A 16,225-nucleotide genomic window follows, 5' to 3' on the forward strand; every position below is an offset into this window, starting at 1 on the left:
CAGAGCTGCTGATACGCGAAACAGTCCGGCAAAAACAAACCACGCACGTCTCAATACATAAGTGATGCTGGTAAATCGGTGATACGACAGTGATACCGAATGTATGCCCATGAAACACAAAACTTCTATAAAACGTTTTTAAAACGTTTAAAACCTCTATAAACCTTCATAAAACGTTTTATAGAGGTTTCGTGTTTCATGGGTGGCCGCTTAATTCAGCGAGCGGCCGTGCTGAACGTTACAGTTACAGTGGATAGGTGTAAACGTCTAACCTTTCACACCGACCACAAGGTGACCACCCCTAACTTACGTCAAATATTCTCAGGGACAGTAGATTAAAAACAGCAAGGAGTTGTTTTAGTCTGCGCATAGGACGCGTAACCACGGAGGCAGAATTGCACCGTGGACCCCGTGGACAGTTACGTCTGGGCGTAACGATAGCGACGGCTACAGTTACGTCTGGACGTAACCCTAGACGCACCGTTAAATAAAAGTGATGGTTCAAGTACACTTCGCCCAAATGACTTTCCAACTGTAAGCGATCGATCCACGCAAAGCACGCACTTACCACACATACATGTCCGCCACAGTACAAGCTGTGCGTCAGACAGACATTCACAAATCACGTAACTCATGGCCTTTATCTCATACTCGTACAGCTCGTTATCATATCTGATAGATTTGGCAATGGTCCACTGAACAGGGGGACATCGCAGGAACGAAAGTGGCAACGACTTGCTACGACTTCTACAACATACACAACGCGATCACGTCCCTACGGTCAGAGGTGGTTCTCGTTAATGCGCACAGTTCACGCTCAATATCAACACCAGTACAGTAGTGCGTAGTGCCGTGCCTCCGCTGCCAGCACCCACCACGCAAGCCACACAAACGGGCCACGCAGAGCACGCACTTACCACACATACACGTACGCCACAGTACAAGCTGTGCGTCAAACAGCCACATTTCACAAATCACGTAACACATGGCCTTTATCTCATGCTCGTACAGCTCGTTATCATTGCTTATAGATTTGGCAGTGGTCCACTGAACCGGAGGACGTCGCAACAAAAGCAGCAACGATTTGCTACGACTTCTACAACACACACAGTTCTCGTTAATGCACACAGTTCACGCTCAATATCAACATCAGTACAGTAGTGTGCCTCCTCTGCCAACACTCACCACTCAAGCCACACAAACGGGCCTGAACGCTACTCTGCCGCCACCTACTTATACACTTCAAGCCAAGTCACGCCGGTTTTAAGCGGCTATATGGGTGAACCGAACGCTTTGCCCACCTAACGTCTCCTTCCACCCGGTGGAAGGAGACACTGCCTATGACGGCCTACTCGCTTCGAAAGTTCGGCTACACTGTAGTTCGGCCTAGCGTACCGGCCAGCGGGCGCTGCGTCGCACGCGTTTCGCTATAGGCCTCCCAAGCTCGGCCAGGGGGCGCTGCGGCGCACGCGTTTCGCCGCCTTTCTTGCGAAAACCGGTCGCTCCTGTCCCCACACCAGCCTTTTGACTGCGCTGTCTCCGCACGTTCAGGCACCCTGCACGCGCTGTTCTCTGCTCGCCGTGCACGTGCAGCTTCACGTGTCGCTTGCTCTGAAGGTTTAGAAAGATCCCAGAGATGGGGAAAAAAAAAAAACGTTTTAACGGTGGGAATCTTACCAGAGGAGGACGGTTGATCGACCACCTTTTCGGGACCGAGCAGGTCGTCAAGGGCGATGCTGTTTGTGCGAGCGCTACGTGCGTGCAGATGCTGAACGGGCACATTTCTTTGACATGAGTAGGGAGGTGACTGCGCGAGTTGGTAAAACGCACATTCGTTGCGGCAGTCGTGTATACTCGGAGCTGTCGTGCGGCTTTAAATTTATTATGAGCTCAGTGTGAAGAGCATAAATTTACATCTGCCCTGTTGAGTCACTGGCTGCATCGCAATGCGCAGTGTTCAGTTTCGTGGGAGTTTCACTTTTGCCGAGGTTTGCATCGAATGATAACAACGTCGGATCGCAAGTTTAATGTCGCCTTGGATTTTTTTAGAGCTCCCTTTGACAGCATAATGATATACGCAAACAAAAAATAAATAAATATTTCATGCCCACTTCGACGATGCATGTTTCTTGGAGAGGCGTGTTTCATTTCGAATAATATCGACGCCTGATCACGCACCGTGTTCGCTTATTCGAATGTCGCGAATTCGGTTGTGTCGACAGCGCGCTTGGTCAGCATCATACTATACGGGGGCGTAGCCAAGCGGGGGTGGAGGGGGAGGGGGCGGGGGGTTCAAGCCCTCCCCGAAATTTTTCAATTTTGCTTGCGTATATGTACACGCACGAACATACATAAAGTGTGGTTGGACCCCTCCCCCCCCCCCCCCCCCCCCCCCCGAAAAAAATTTCTGGCTACGCCCCTGATACTATACAATCACCACTGGGATCGCGCATGTTTATGATTATGCCGAGATTTGTGCCCGATGATAAGCGCATATGAATTCGTGAAGCCATCGAAAATTTAATTGCCGCCTTGGTTCTTTTTTCAGCTCGTTTCCGAAGCGGCAACTGTATATTGCCCGCGGCTCACGCGCATGCAAGGCTTTCTATTACGTGCCGAAAGCACGGCATTATTACGAGGCACGCCGGGGTGGGGGACTTCGGATTAATTTCGGCCACCTGGGGTTCCTTAACGTGTACGTAAATCTAAGTACGCTGGTGTTACTGCATTTCGTTCCCATCGAAATGCAGCTGCCGTATGCGTGAATCGAACCCATGACCACGATCTTAGCAGCGCAACACTTCAGCCTGCTAAGCAATCACGGCGTGTCGCATGCAAGTCCAATATAAACGCTCACTGCAAACATGCAGCTTAATTCTGTTTACAGGGAGCCGCGATGGGAAATGTACCGCAATCAGCTGAATTAAACACTTAGTACTCACGGTACGTTATTTAAACTGTGGTGTAATAAGCCCACATGCTCCGCTGCTGTCACAGTACAAATGGGTGACTCGGAAAGCCAGCGCGCAATCTCGAAACGTACAGCGGCTGTCTATTTCTTGTAGCTTCGGTTCACAAACCCACTTCCCTTTCAAGTGAGCACGATCATCGCGTTTCTCCCTGTTAATAGTTCGTAATACCGTGTACGACGAAAATGGCTTCAAGGTGACAAGACCACGAAAGCATCGCGGCGAACTGCCATAATCCACTCTTGACGCCTCTGCTCCTCGCACTGCTTGCATTGGAAACGGTAGAACTAAAGTCCCTAGATTTTTCCTTTTTAACAGGGAAAAATCTAGGGACTTTAGGTAGAACATGACATGAAGTTTTCGGCTCTTCGTCGTTTTTAAACCTTTGTGACAGTTCACAATGCAGCAGGACTGCATGCCTGCTTTCGAGTACGTCGAAGGAACGGCACCCATAGCGTGAAAAATGCGAGATAAAAGCCCCGAGAGCGACCCGTCCGAGCTACCGGAGCTTCGCGTTAGGATGTACACGCTTCTGTCCGTGTGGCAGCAATTTGGTGAAAGGTCAGCGTCTGCTCAGCCATGTAGCCGATGCGGAGCAAGTGATAGGAGACGGCGCCGTCCTCGTCAGAGCGAAGTGCATTTCGCAAGTGAAGGACGACGCTGTTTACGATGTGGAGTTAGCAGTTTTATTTGGTTTGCTGTGTGTACTACGCACTCTCTGTGTTTGTTACTGGATGCATGGGTAAGGCCGCTTCTCGTGCTTTATATTAAGCGACCCTGGCGCTGTGATTGCTAATAGTTGGGCTACCTTAATTTACTAGCAACCATTCGAGTTATCGTGCGGTGCGCAACACTCCAAAAATAAATGGTCTATTTTGGGATTCTTTCTTTCCCGCGACAAAAATTGACATCTATCTCGCGTGTCCTTTCTTGCATTATCGCCGTTCTCATAGCCAGTACTCCGAGTTCACGAGCAGCGTGCGTACTATCAACTTGACATAGCATTGTTAATAGGGACATGACGAGCGCCCTGCTTTCAGAAAAACTATTTTTGTGCAATCTGCGGGAGAAGAGCCACTATCGAAAGTGCACCGTGTTGTACGGGCTGTACCTGCACACTCAGTAACAACTAGTTCCCTGTATCTGCCAAAAAACAAAAAAACAACAAAAAAAAACCAATGGACGTGCAACAACGGCTACTGCTTCTTTTTTTTTTTCTTTTTTCGTAGTTGTGGTCGTGCCCACTCAAGCGTGAGCTTCGCATCCATGCCTGTCATCTGGTTTTTTTCGTGCGACGACGAGCCGACCCCTTCGAGTTTGCGCAGCGCCGTCCGCCGCCCCAACGGAGAGAGGGGAAAGCTCCGGTAGCTCGGACGGGTCGCTCTTGCTTGGTTTTCCCATTGCGCGCGCGGAGAATGTGCTCCCCGGGGCTTTTATCTCGCATTTTTCACAGTATATGGGTGCCGTTCCTTCGTCGTACTCGAAAGCAGGCATGCAGTCCTGCTGTATTGTGAACTGTAACAAAAGTTTAAAAATGCCGAACAGCCGAAAACTGCCCGTCAAGTTCTACCGTTTCCAATGCAAGCAGTGCGAGGAGCAGAGGCGTCAAGAGTGGATAATGGCAGTTTGCCGCGATGCTTTCGCGGTCTTGTCACCTTGAAGCAATTTTTGTCGTACACGGTATTACGAACTATTAACAGGGAGAAACGTGACGATCGTGCTCATTTGAAAGGGAAGTGGGTTTGTGAACCGAAGCTACAAGAAATAGGCAGCCGCTGTACGTTTCGAGATTGCGCGCTGGGTTTCCGAGTCAACCATTTGTAACGTGACAGCAGCGGAGCATGTGGGCTTATTACACCACAGTTTAAATAACGTACCGTGAGTACTAAGTGTTTAATTCGGCTGATTGCGGTACTTCAGTAAAACTTCTTTTGGGCCTAGTTGGTTCATAATCCTAGAGGTACATTTACAGCGCAAAAGTAAAGACACACCACAAAGAAAGAAAACGACACACACAAGCGCTGACTATCAACTGACTTTATTAAGGCGATTGTCAATGCATTTATACCTCCAAGGCAGACTTACCGCACATGCGCCACGCAATCAACATAAAAAACAAAACTGAAACAAAGGTGGAAACAAAGAATCGGTGTATTACATACGTGATGAAATGAAATCAAACTCAGATGAGTGCAGAGACAGAGACGTGTCGCTTATGCAAAGATGAGCCCTTTTTCTGATATGATAGGCTTCTAATGCCAGCCGCGCATGCTCATTGTGGCTCCTGCCAAGGATGCTCCTATCCTTGTAGATATTTTTTTGGCAAACGTGGGATGCTCCTTAAGCAAAGGTTTTAGCACGAAGAAGATTTTAAAGGTTTTTAGGTACGTCGACGATTTTTTGGTTTTATTATCTCTAGACTCCTCCTACCAGGACTCGGTGACTAAGATTTTAGATGATTTTAACCGACACGGACGAGGTCTTGTTTTTACATTTGAGCTCCCGCGGAATGGTGTTTTACAGTTTTTAGAACTAAGGCTTGAATTTTGTGAACACCATGTGTGCTGGTCTTATCAACCACGGGCTAATAAGGACCTTTTACCTTTTAAGTCTGCTCATTCTAAAATTGTAAAAAGAGGAATTGCGATGTCTGCTATGGAATCGGCTCTTAGAAAATCGTGCACTCACAAGATGCAAGATAGCTTCACTGATCAGATCAGCCGACTTTTGGCTGCAGGGTTCCCCAAGTCGCTCTTGACTGCAGTGGCTGAAACGCTAATCCAGAAAAGGAAAACCACCAAGAGGGCGGAAGCCGTTCGGGACAAAGTGAGGCCTGTGGTGGTCCCGTATATGCCCCGGATCAGCTCAAGAAAGTGGCAGGCTGTCTCTATGGCGTTGTCTGCCCCGAACAAGCTGTCCAAGCTATGCTCCCGCTCCTGCGGTTTGAGCAGAGAAGGATGCCAAATACGACACGGTGTGACCTACGTCCCGTGTACCGTCGGCGTGGTTTATGCCATCCCGCTCTCGTGTGGTAAGACCTATGTCGGTCAAACTGGAAGATGCGTCAACGAGCGGCTCAGGGAACACGCGCAAAAGATTAACAAGAATGCAGATAAAGGAGCCCATCTTGTGGCTCACATTAACGCTTGCTGCAATTGTGAGGCACGATTTGAAGGGACGTCGATCCTTGGCAGGAACCACAATGAGCATGCGCGGCTGGCATTAGAAGCCTATCATATCAGAAAAAGGGCTCATCTTTGCATAAGCGACACGTCTCTGTCTCTGCACTCATCTGAGTTTGATTTCATTTCATCACGTATGTAATACACCGATTCTTTGTTTCCACCTTGTTTCAGTTTTGTTTTTATGTTGATTGCGTGGCGCATGTGCGGTAAGTCTGCCTTGGAGGTATAAATGCATTGACAATCGCCTTAATAAAGTCAGTTGATAGTCAGCGCTTGTGTGTGTCGTTTTCTTTCTTTGTGGTGTGTCTTTACTTTTGCGCTGTAAATGTACCTCTATGATTGCGGTACATTTCCCATCGCGGCTCACTGTAAACAGAATTAAGCGGCATGTTTGCATTAAGCGTTTATATTAGCCTTGCATGCGACACGCCGTAATCGCTTAGCAGGCTGAAGTGTTGCGCTCCTAAGGTCGAGGTCATGGGTTCGATTCACGCATACGGCAGCTGCACTTCGATGGGAGCGAGATGCAGTAACACCGGCGTACTTAGATTTACGTACACGTTAAATAACCCCAGGTGGCCGAAATTAATCCGAAGTCCCCCACCACGGCGTGCCTCGTAATAATGTCGTGCTTTCGGCACGTAATATCTAGCCTTGCATGCGCGTGAGCCGCGGGTGCCATACAGCTGCCGCTTTGGAAACGAGCTGAAGAAAGAACCAAGGCGGCATTGAAACTTTCGATGGCTTGGCGAAATCAGAAGCGCTTATAATCGGGCACAAATCTCGGCATAATCATAAACTTGCGCGATCCCAGTGGGTGTTGTATAGTATGATGCTGACCAAGCGATCTGTCGAAACAACCAAAGCGACATTCGAATCAGCTGCAGTGAACACGGTGCGTGATCAGGCGTCGATATTATTCGAAATGAAACACGCCTCTGCAAGAAACATGCATGGTCGAAGTGGGCATGAAATATTTATTTTTTTGCGCGTATCATTATGCTGTCTAAGGGAGCTCTAAAAAACTCCAAGGTGACATTAAACTTGCGATCCGACGTTATCATTCGATGCAAACCTCGGCAAAAGTCAAACTCCCACGAAACTGAACACTTCGCATTGCAATGCAGCCAGTGACACAACAAGGCACATGTAAATTAATGTTCTTCACTCTGAGCTCATAAAAATTTAAAGCCGCACGACAAACTTGGCATCCAAGCAATCGAAAAGTTATCAATAGAAAGCGCGCACGCGAAAGCGTGGTGGATGTTTGCTGACAACTCCGAGTAGACACGACTGCAGCAACGAATGTGCGTTTTACCGGTAACATAATTACAGAACTCGTGCAGTCACCTCCCAATTCATGTCAAAGTAATGTCCCCGTTCAGCATCGTCACGCACGTAGCGCTCGCACAAACAGCATCATCCTTGACGACCTGCTCGGTCCCGCAAAGGTGGTCGATCAACCGCCCTCCTCTGGTGAGATTTACACCGTGAAAACGTTTTTTTACATCTCTGCGACCTTTCTAAACCTTCAGAGCAAGCGACACGTGAAGCTGCACGTGCAAGGTGAGCAGAGAACAGCGCGTACAGGGTGCGTGAATGTGCCGAGACAGCGCGGTCAAAATGCAGGTGCGGGGAGAGGAGCGACCGCTTTTTGCAAGAAAGGCGGCGAAAGGCGTGCGACTTTATTTATTTATTACTTATTTTTGTTAGGCGAGGACGCCAATAAGGGGTTCACCTGGACCAAAGGCTAATTAGCCACATATCATCATCATCACGAGAACAATGTTTGGGGGGTGCAATTTCCAAACTTTTGCTCGGGCGCTACACTGGCTGAGGAGCGGACGAGAAGCTTGCGTTCGCGGTACGAGAAAATGAGGCACTGAGAACTTCAACTTAGGGAGTACGTTCGCGGGAGGTGGTGGAGGCAGGTGCAAGGGCGATTGCCTCGCCGATGTGCAGCGTCCTCCCCTCCCGTCGTTGCCAGTCAGTCAACTTCCCTTTCCACGCGCGCTCTTCTGTTCAGGAGCAGGAACGGCAAGCCGAACCCAAAGGGGGGGGGGGGGGGAAGAGATCCGGCGGCGTTGGTCATACAGATGCCTGACAACAGTGCTGTGCATGGGAGGCAGTTGTGGACGAGCCGAGAGTCGAAATGGACGGCGATGACCGCGGGGAGCCGCCGCCGGAAAAGGCCGCTCACTGTCACGTCGACGATCGAATCCAATACATTCGTGAATTTCTTGCCTCCAAAGGCGTCGACTTCGACCGACCCTGCACTTTCAACACCGACGGTGATTGTTGGCTGGCGGGAACACTGCCTCCGTGGAACAAGATCCTCTCAGCGGTGTGCCTCGAGCTCATCGAGGTTCGACCGACGACCCTCTGTCTCCGTTCCAATGACATTTTCTCCAGTGGCAACAGAAGTGTGGAAGCGCTGCACTACGGCGCGTACCTCTTCACGTGGCTGCCCAAACAGCACGCATGCGTGCAGTGGATATGTCTGAATGAAAGCCGTAGCTTCAGAAAGCCGGTGTTTGCGCTCAAAATGGCGCTCCCATCAAGTGCCCGCTTGCGTCACCTCACTCTCAAGGGCGGCTACCCGACGGCGTTCAGCGAGCTCGACCTGTGCGACGGCATGGCGGCGTTTAAGACGCTCGAGACCTTCGAGTTTCTCAAGGTGCACATCACTTCCCACGACCTAGCACGCGGCATCGCCGCCCTCCTGCGGGAAAACGGAAGACACCTCGTCAAAGTGCGGTTCGAGCGCAACGACCTCTCGCAGCCTAGCGCTGCTGTCATTCTCGAAGCGCTCCTCAAGTGCCATCTTCTCTCAGAACTCTCGTTCGTCGGCAACCACCTGAACAAGCGCAATATCGAGACCCTGGCGGAGGTCGTACGTTCCCTCCGGAACCTGAAGAAGCTGACCCTTGACTTCAGCTTCTCCAACGGTGGACCCTTCGGCCCCATTGCAAAGGCCCTAGAGAGTAACACATCACTTGAGGAGCTAAGCTTGAAAGCCTGCCAGATTCAGTTTGAAATGTTGTTCGAGGCCCTGCATACGAACACGACGTTGAGGCTGTTGGACCTGACGTTGTGCAAAATGACCATCAACGAAGTAATGCACCTTGCCAGAGCCCTGACATTCAACAAAGGCATGCGGACGGTACTTCTGCCGTACTGCCGCCTGGAAGACGAGGGTATTGTGGTGCTTGCCAATGCGATGGCTAAAAACAACACTCTCGAAAAACTGGATCTGTGCTTCACCTGGTGTAGCACTCAAGATGTCATGGCTTTCTGCCGGTCCCTGAAGAATAATCGCACCCTCAGGAGCGTCGGCTTTGGACTAACCAGAGGATCAGATCAGGAGAGGTACGTAAGACGAGGTGCATGAGCTGCATTTGGAAGCGAGACAGGTTGATTGGCATGTTGTTCTGTCACTGCAGGTTACCCTACGTTACATGTATACTTTGAACACATGTAATGTCATTAATGCGGGTGACCTTGCAAGGCCTTGTTAATAGAGAAGCCGCAGCGGTGGCCCAGTGGTTACGGCGGTTGGCTAGTGAACAGAAAGACGCGGCTTCGCTCCCGGCCATAGCGGTTGCATTTCGATGAGGCGAAATGATAGAGGCTCGAGTGCTTCAAAGGGGCCCTGCAACACTTTTGCAGCATGGTCAGGAAACGCTTCCGGTCGGCAGTCAAGGCTCCTGAGAACACGCGAGCCAAACATTATTTCGCAGCACGCGGCCTGCAATTTACAATTAATTTGGAAAGTCAGCTAAAAATCGTCCCTCTTCTCTCTACAAACACTGCCATTTACCCAAATGATATAACCGCTCACAACGATGCACACGGCGGCGCATCGTTGTGAGCGGTTTGAGCCGATTGTCTAAAAAAAATTGTCGATTGTCGACTAAAACTTTTCGTTCCCGAATCGATGCAGAAAGCCCATCGAACGTTACTATTACCAGTGAGAGAAGCACAATGTGCCAGTGAAAAGTATGCTCGCCCAGAAAGACAGTCTGCGCGCTTTCGCACTATACCGCGTTTTTTGTCGTTTTATTTGTACGTGTTTTGCTTGTGTTCCGCCTACTATGCACGGCTGTAGCGCGACTGAACTACTTATATATTTACTTCTCGCTCATCTGGATACCAAAAACAAAGAAAGCCCGTAAACCTGAGCGATGAGTTCAATAGCACTGTTCGCACGAATACGCATACCCACTCTTTTTTCTTATGCAGTTCTCCATGAAATATAGGATTTCATGAGACAAGCACGTTTTTTTTAAGCGAATAGTGACCGTTGCCTTCCCTAAATCTATAACAAACCCACACAAAGGCTCCATATAATGTAAACAAGAGGTTTTGCGTGAAATTATACGATATGATTGTGAGGCCCGCCGTTTGGATTAAAGGGACACTAAAGGCAAATAACAATTTATGTCAGAGTGAAAGCTCAATGTATGACAACGTCTAAAACTGCAATATTATCAACAGCAGCGCCCTACTTAGAGAAATTAAGCTAAATGTATCACACGATGAGCGCTACGAGCGGCACATTTTGGAAATGATCCCGATGACGTATGAGAGTGCCTACAATTAATCACTCGTAATCAAACTAGCTGCAATAAAAAAAGAACCTTCTGTGCATCAAGAGACGTAATAAAATGCTGCTTGTTCGTTTCTGTTTGATTCATGAAAAAAAGAACCTCTCTGGCGTTGCTATGGGGAATGGCGCGCGTGGTTCAAAGGTTCCGTTTTCGCCGAACTGCGCTTCGCCACAGTTTGCACCGTCCTGGACGTCATGGAGGGGTACTGCTCGGCGAGCGGAGCCAGGATAAACAGGTCCAAGAGTGTAGTCATGTATTTGAACTCCGCTCCTTCCAGTCCGCGTCCTGTTCACGGCTTACCCGTGCAACAACGCCTACGTATTTTGGGTTTCCATTTCGAACCGGATGGCCTGACTACTGAAAACTGGAGGCTGGCTAAGCAAAAGCTGACCGACAGAATTCAGGAAATCAGTGCCTTGGGATGTCCATTGACGGCCAGGGTAACGATCATTCGATCGCTGCTCTTTTCTTTTCTGACCTATGTAGCTTCCGTTATGCCGGTTGCAACCCGAACCAAGCTAGTCTTGGAGGGGCTCTACATTCATGTACCGCCTGGCAAGAGGGTGCCTGCCCATAACATTCAGGCCCTTCACGAAAATTCCTACCAGAGGAAAGTGTCCGTTTTGTGGCAGTAGGGAGGACTTGGTTCACATCTTCTCTCAGTGTGCACTCCCAGCAGCCCTCCTTCAAAGGATAGCTAGCTTGTATGGCCACCCCGGAGTTCCATTCGAAACCGTTCGGTTTTTGCATCCCCTGCCTGCGCAGGCGGTTAACCAGTACGTGCTTCTTCTCGTCGAGTGCTCTTACCAAGTTTGGGTGGCACGGTGCGCTGCCGTTTTCGATGGGAGGCAGCCTGGTCTTCATGAAGTACTTGCAAAAGTGCGGAAGGAGATCTGGTTTGTTCTCCACCGGGAATGGCAGCGTCTGGGCGTTAAGAAGTTTCTCGAAACCTGGCACCGTCCAGCAGTCATCTTTAGTGAGTCAGGAGGGCAGATCACCATTAACTTTTAATGATGGCTCTCTTTAAGGTACACCGATCTGGCCTAGCGTGCCAGTCACTTGTGTTTGCGGAACCAACAGCCCGAGCCGGTCTGGGTGCATGCGACTTCTGTTGCTACACCGCGGTGATGACGGTCGAGGTTTCCGCTGTTGCTTACCCGGGCTTTACATGCGCCCGGGTAATCCAGTCGCCTTGTTGGGCTCCGCCCATGAGGTCCATGTCGGTCGTTTCCGTTCTGTGCTCAACGACTCTGTTCGCTGCGACGAACGGCGGCCCCCTTGTCCGAGTAAGACACCGCTGGCTTTCGGCCACGCGGTACTCCCTGGGTACGTCTAGCTTGTGTGCGGCGACTAAGGTTGCCGCGCCAAACGGTAGCCCCTATGCGGTCCATAGGGGCTACCGCATAGGGGCTACCGGTAGCCCCTATTCGCCCGGCGCCCTGCTTCGCTCACGCGGTCGCGTCTCAGTGGTAGTTTCGGTATCGCGTACTGCCGCGTGTGCTTTGCGCGCTCGTGAAAGTCACTCTGACAGAAAGTTCGACAAAATACCGCATGCATGTGATGTTGCCGGATGTCCGAATGGTGCACACCGCTAGTGCACGCCGCCGCGCAGCAAAGGCGGGCAACGTTGGGCACGGCAGCAGTGACGTGTGAAACTGATTACAGGCGGGTGATTTGAAGTGCGCTAACGCGATGCGGACCACTAAAACGTGATTTTATTTCAAAATAAGCACTTCCTTGGCACAAAAGTAGCATTACGAGGTTTCTGGACCGCTATTTGAACAACATCGACTTAATCTTTGCCTTTAGTGTCCCTTTAATTATGAACATCAAGATTCTTTTAGGCGTGCTTTAAAACACCCGTGTGCTTAAATATAAGCGCACGGGTGTTTCTGCGTTAATAACACACAGGTTATTTGCTCTCTTGCCGAGCAGTGTTATTGAAGGGCCCCTGAAATACCCCAAGCTCGAATACGCCATCGTGATTTTCTTCTCACCTACAATTCATTTAGCTACGCGTACTCCTGTCTACTTATCTTTCAGCAAACATGCGTACAGCACTTCAGTACTGATTGTGGTGCTCACCTCAGTACTGATTGTGGTGCTCATCACGACTTCCCACTTTTCCAGAGCATGCCGTTCTCTCCTCGCGCACCGCAACAGAAGAAACTATACACGAAATGATATCTGTTGGTTGTGCAAGACAGTCAAGTGAGGCAACTACGAAGGAACCGCAGTGCCGCCTCTTGGTCAGTAAATGGTCGCAATGATATGTGAGATGTCCACAATAAGGAGCAGGTTATTTGGATCGCGCGATGGGCATATGCATTTTTTAAACCCGATTTCTTTTTCTTACTTTAATTCTCGGCAGAACAGAATTATGTCAAGGTTTTTGAAATGGTGCACATCAACCCAATATTTTGCCTTTTTATATAAAAACATAAGCCGGATGAACTAGTACTTCACAAACTGAGACACTATATTTTTTTAACAATTTCCCAAAAAATTTTGTACTGAAATATTTTGAATGATCTGTGAGCCGTAGTACTTGGGCCAGTATGTCGACACAAGCATGCAGTACAGTACTCAACATCCTGAAACCGTTGAATATGCAGAGAACACCAGCATTTCGCACATCACGAATACGTATTAATGTGCTCGCTTAAACAAAACATGAGCTACTGTGTTTCGTGTCGCGATGCCAAAGTTAGCACTATAGTGCATGCGGCCAAATTTGGAAATACTTTTTTCTATGTTTTGCCGATTGCTTGCTTCTCAGGTCGATGTGCTAAGTGTGTGAAATACATTCCTTTTGCAAATAACATTTGTACACTGCTCACTTTTCTCATAAATGACTTAGAGAAGAAGATTTTATGTGCGTGCTTGTTTTATTGCGATAGCAATTATATGGACAGTCTCGGCTGAATTTTGCCGTCGCCGTCGCCGTCATGCACCGTATATATATAAGTATGTATATATATATAAAAGCCCCAAAGAAAAATAATTCAGAAAAATGCTTCCGAAGCGCGGAATCGAACCAGGGACCTCTTGCTCCGCAGCGAGTGGCGCTAGCCACTACGCCACGAAACGCAGATCCTCCACGTAGCTAACGGCGAGCGTTATATACACACCCTTTAGCCCTGGACGGCATAGACGGCAGGCGCTTATAAGCGTTTCTTCATTACCAGCGAGATGGCGCGAGGAGCGCGTCGGCGAGCTCGCTCGCTTCTTATGTTTGCGCAGGGAGAGCCTTGCCATTCCGCTGTCTGCTCGCGCGGTTTTCTCGTGCTGAGGGGAAGAGGGATGTTTCACGCTTTCACCGTGATGTCCGCGCTCATGTTACCGAGCGTACGAAAGTCACTCGAGCTCAAGGGACGCCGCTAAACGAACAAACAGAAGATGAGCGCGAACTATCAAGTGTCACAGCTCGACACTTGAAGCACGCTAGTTTCCTTCGCTGCTTCGGCCGCCTTTGCAACAGGAGCGCTGTTCAAACTGAGAGTATCCATTGGCGAGCCTCACTTCGTATAGCATTAGTTTCTTGCTATCGCATTCATTGCTTCGCCCTTGCGGCGAAACTGTGACTTTTTCTTGATTGTTGCGACAAATATGAGCCAAAAACCGCTTCCTCGGTCTTTGCCGCATATTTGAAGTTTCCTGAAAAGGGTAGGGTGGCGGTTGCTCGGTTAGGGGCGCTTGCTCGGGATTCTACCGATTTTATGCTAGTGATTATACTGCTCGCCTACGGAACCGGTCACATTACGATGGAAGCGCAATGCTACACGTTCGTGTGCTGTGCGATGTCAGTGCACTTAAAGGACCCCTGACAGCAACATTTTTGTTGGTGACTTTTTTACTGTAATTTGTAGCTTTGTGTCTGGTAATCCCCAAGTTAAATGGTAAATGCTCTAGCGTATCGTATAACTAATTCTAGCGTAGTTAATTGTGACCATTTTAGCGTCACTTCAAAACGCCCGCCTAAAAACCACAAGAAACTAGCGCCCCATGCGGGGGAGCGTCAAAGACCACGTGCACTCAAGATGTGGTGACGTTGAAAGCGCGGTTTTCAAATCGGGGCCCCGCGCGCGGTAGAGATTGAAAGCATGTGGGTGCCTCGGTATGGGTTAAACCTGTTAAGCGCGTGTACCCTCACGAAAACTACCTCGAGAGCAGCCCGACAACAGAGCGAGAGGGTTGCGGAACAATAGGCCTCGCCGGGTGCCAGTCGTCGTATTGTGCACGTGCGCCCCGCAAACCTTCTGTGACGTCCACAATACTTGCTTTACTCGTGGAACGTCACGCGGGGCCTCTATCTACGTCATACCAGGATGTCGCGAGGTGCAGCCAACTCAACTCACGCCTACTTTAAAACCAAATTAGGATATCTTAAAGGCAACGTTCGTCACTAATAATCGGTCAGATGTGCCCCCGTATACAGGAAAGTCAAACAACACAAACATCTCGAGGTTTCAATTTTGGTGTCAGGGGCCCTTTAAAGAACACCAAATGGTCTAAATTTATGGACTCCACTACTACGGCGTGCCTCATAATCATATCGTGGTTTTGGCATGTAACAGCCACAACTCATTTAAGAAAGATTACACAGCGTAAAAAAAGAACACACAAAAAAGGCAAAGGCACAACACTGTATCTATGCGTCTTTCTGTGTGTTCCAACTTGTTTACATAGTTTATTCTTCTTAAGTATAGACCAGCTCGCTCAAGGATCCGTTCCACAAATTATTATTATCAGTAGACCCAGATAAGGTGACAGGTAGCCTTCCTTATTATCTTTCATTGAGGCATTAGATGTGGAATGAAAATTAAAAAAAAAATCTAGTACCCTCAGAATTTGCGTAAAAACGATCCGCAATAAAGACTCATTTATGAGTGAATTGTACTCAAAGAAGCCAGTTGCTGAGGATGAGTTTTAACGCTTGTCTTATTCAACAATGTGACACATTGAGTGCTTGCATGCTTTTAGCTATGCTTATAATCTTTGCACATTGCAGGAGGGAGTTGTCTCATCAACTGAGCCAGCACGAGTGCTATGGCCGCATTGCACTGCGTTGGAGGGATGCTGACCTGCACACCACTGACGATGGTGCTGAAAGCTGACGCTCAGTCTCTTCAGGAGCTTGACCTTGGCTTATATGGACGACTTCACGTGCTCTCTCTTGTGCTCGCTTTTTGACGCTCTCGCCAGCAACACCATGGTGAGAGCCCTGATGATCAAGGCGCGGCGCTACGATTGTCGCCTGGGGAAAGCACTGCGCAACGCGTTGATCTCCAATCGGTCAATCAAGAGACTGCAATTGGAAGTGGGCATTAGTCCGTTTCAAGGCTCCTTCTTTTGCGATGTATGCAAAGCCCTCCTCGTAAATGCAACGGTGGTCCAGCTGACCCTGTTTCCGAGTGAAATCGGGCTTACCGCGTCGAAGCTGTTTGCCAAAATGCTCAGG

The 16,225-nt window shown here is 49.2% G+C and overlaps 1 protein-coding gene across 3 annotated transcripts in view; it reads left to right on the plus strand.

Annotated features, from left to right (window-relative positions):
- Positions 1–16,225, plus strand: part of LOC119400059 (kinesin-like protein KIF19) — a 428,957-nt gene that overhangs the window by 297,123 nt on the left and 115,609 nt on the right. The gene's annotated exons all lie outside the window — the stretch shown is intronic.

Source organism: Rhipicephalus sanguineus, chromosome 7 (assembly GCF_013339695.2).
Source record: "Rhipicephalus sanguineus isolate Rsan-2018 chromosome 7, BIME_Rsan_1.4, whole genome shotgun sequence".
NCBI classification, from domain to species: Eukaryota; Metazoa; Arthropoda; class Arachnida; order Ixodida; family Ixodidae; genus Rhipicephalus; species Rhipicephalus sanguineus.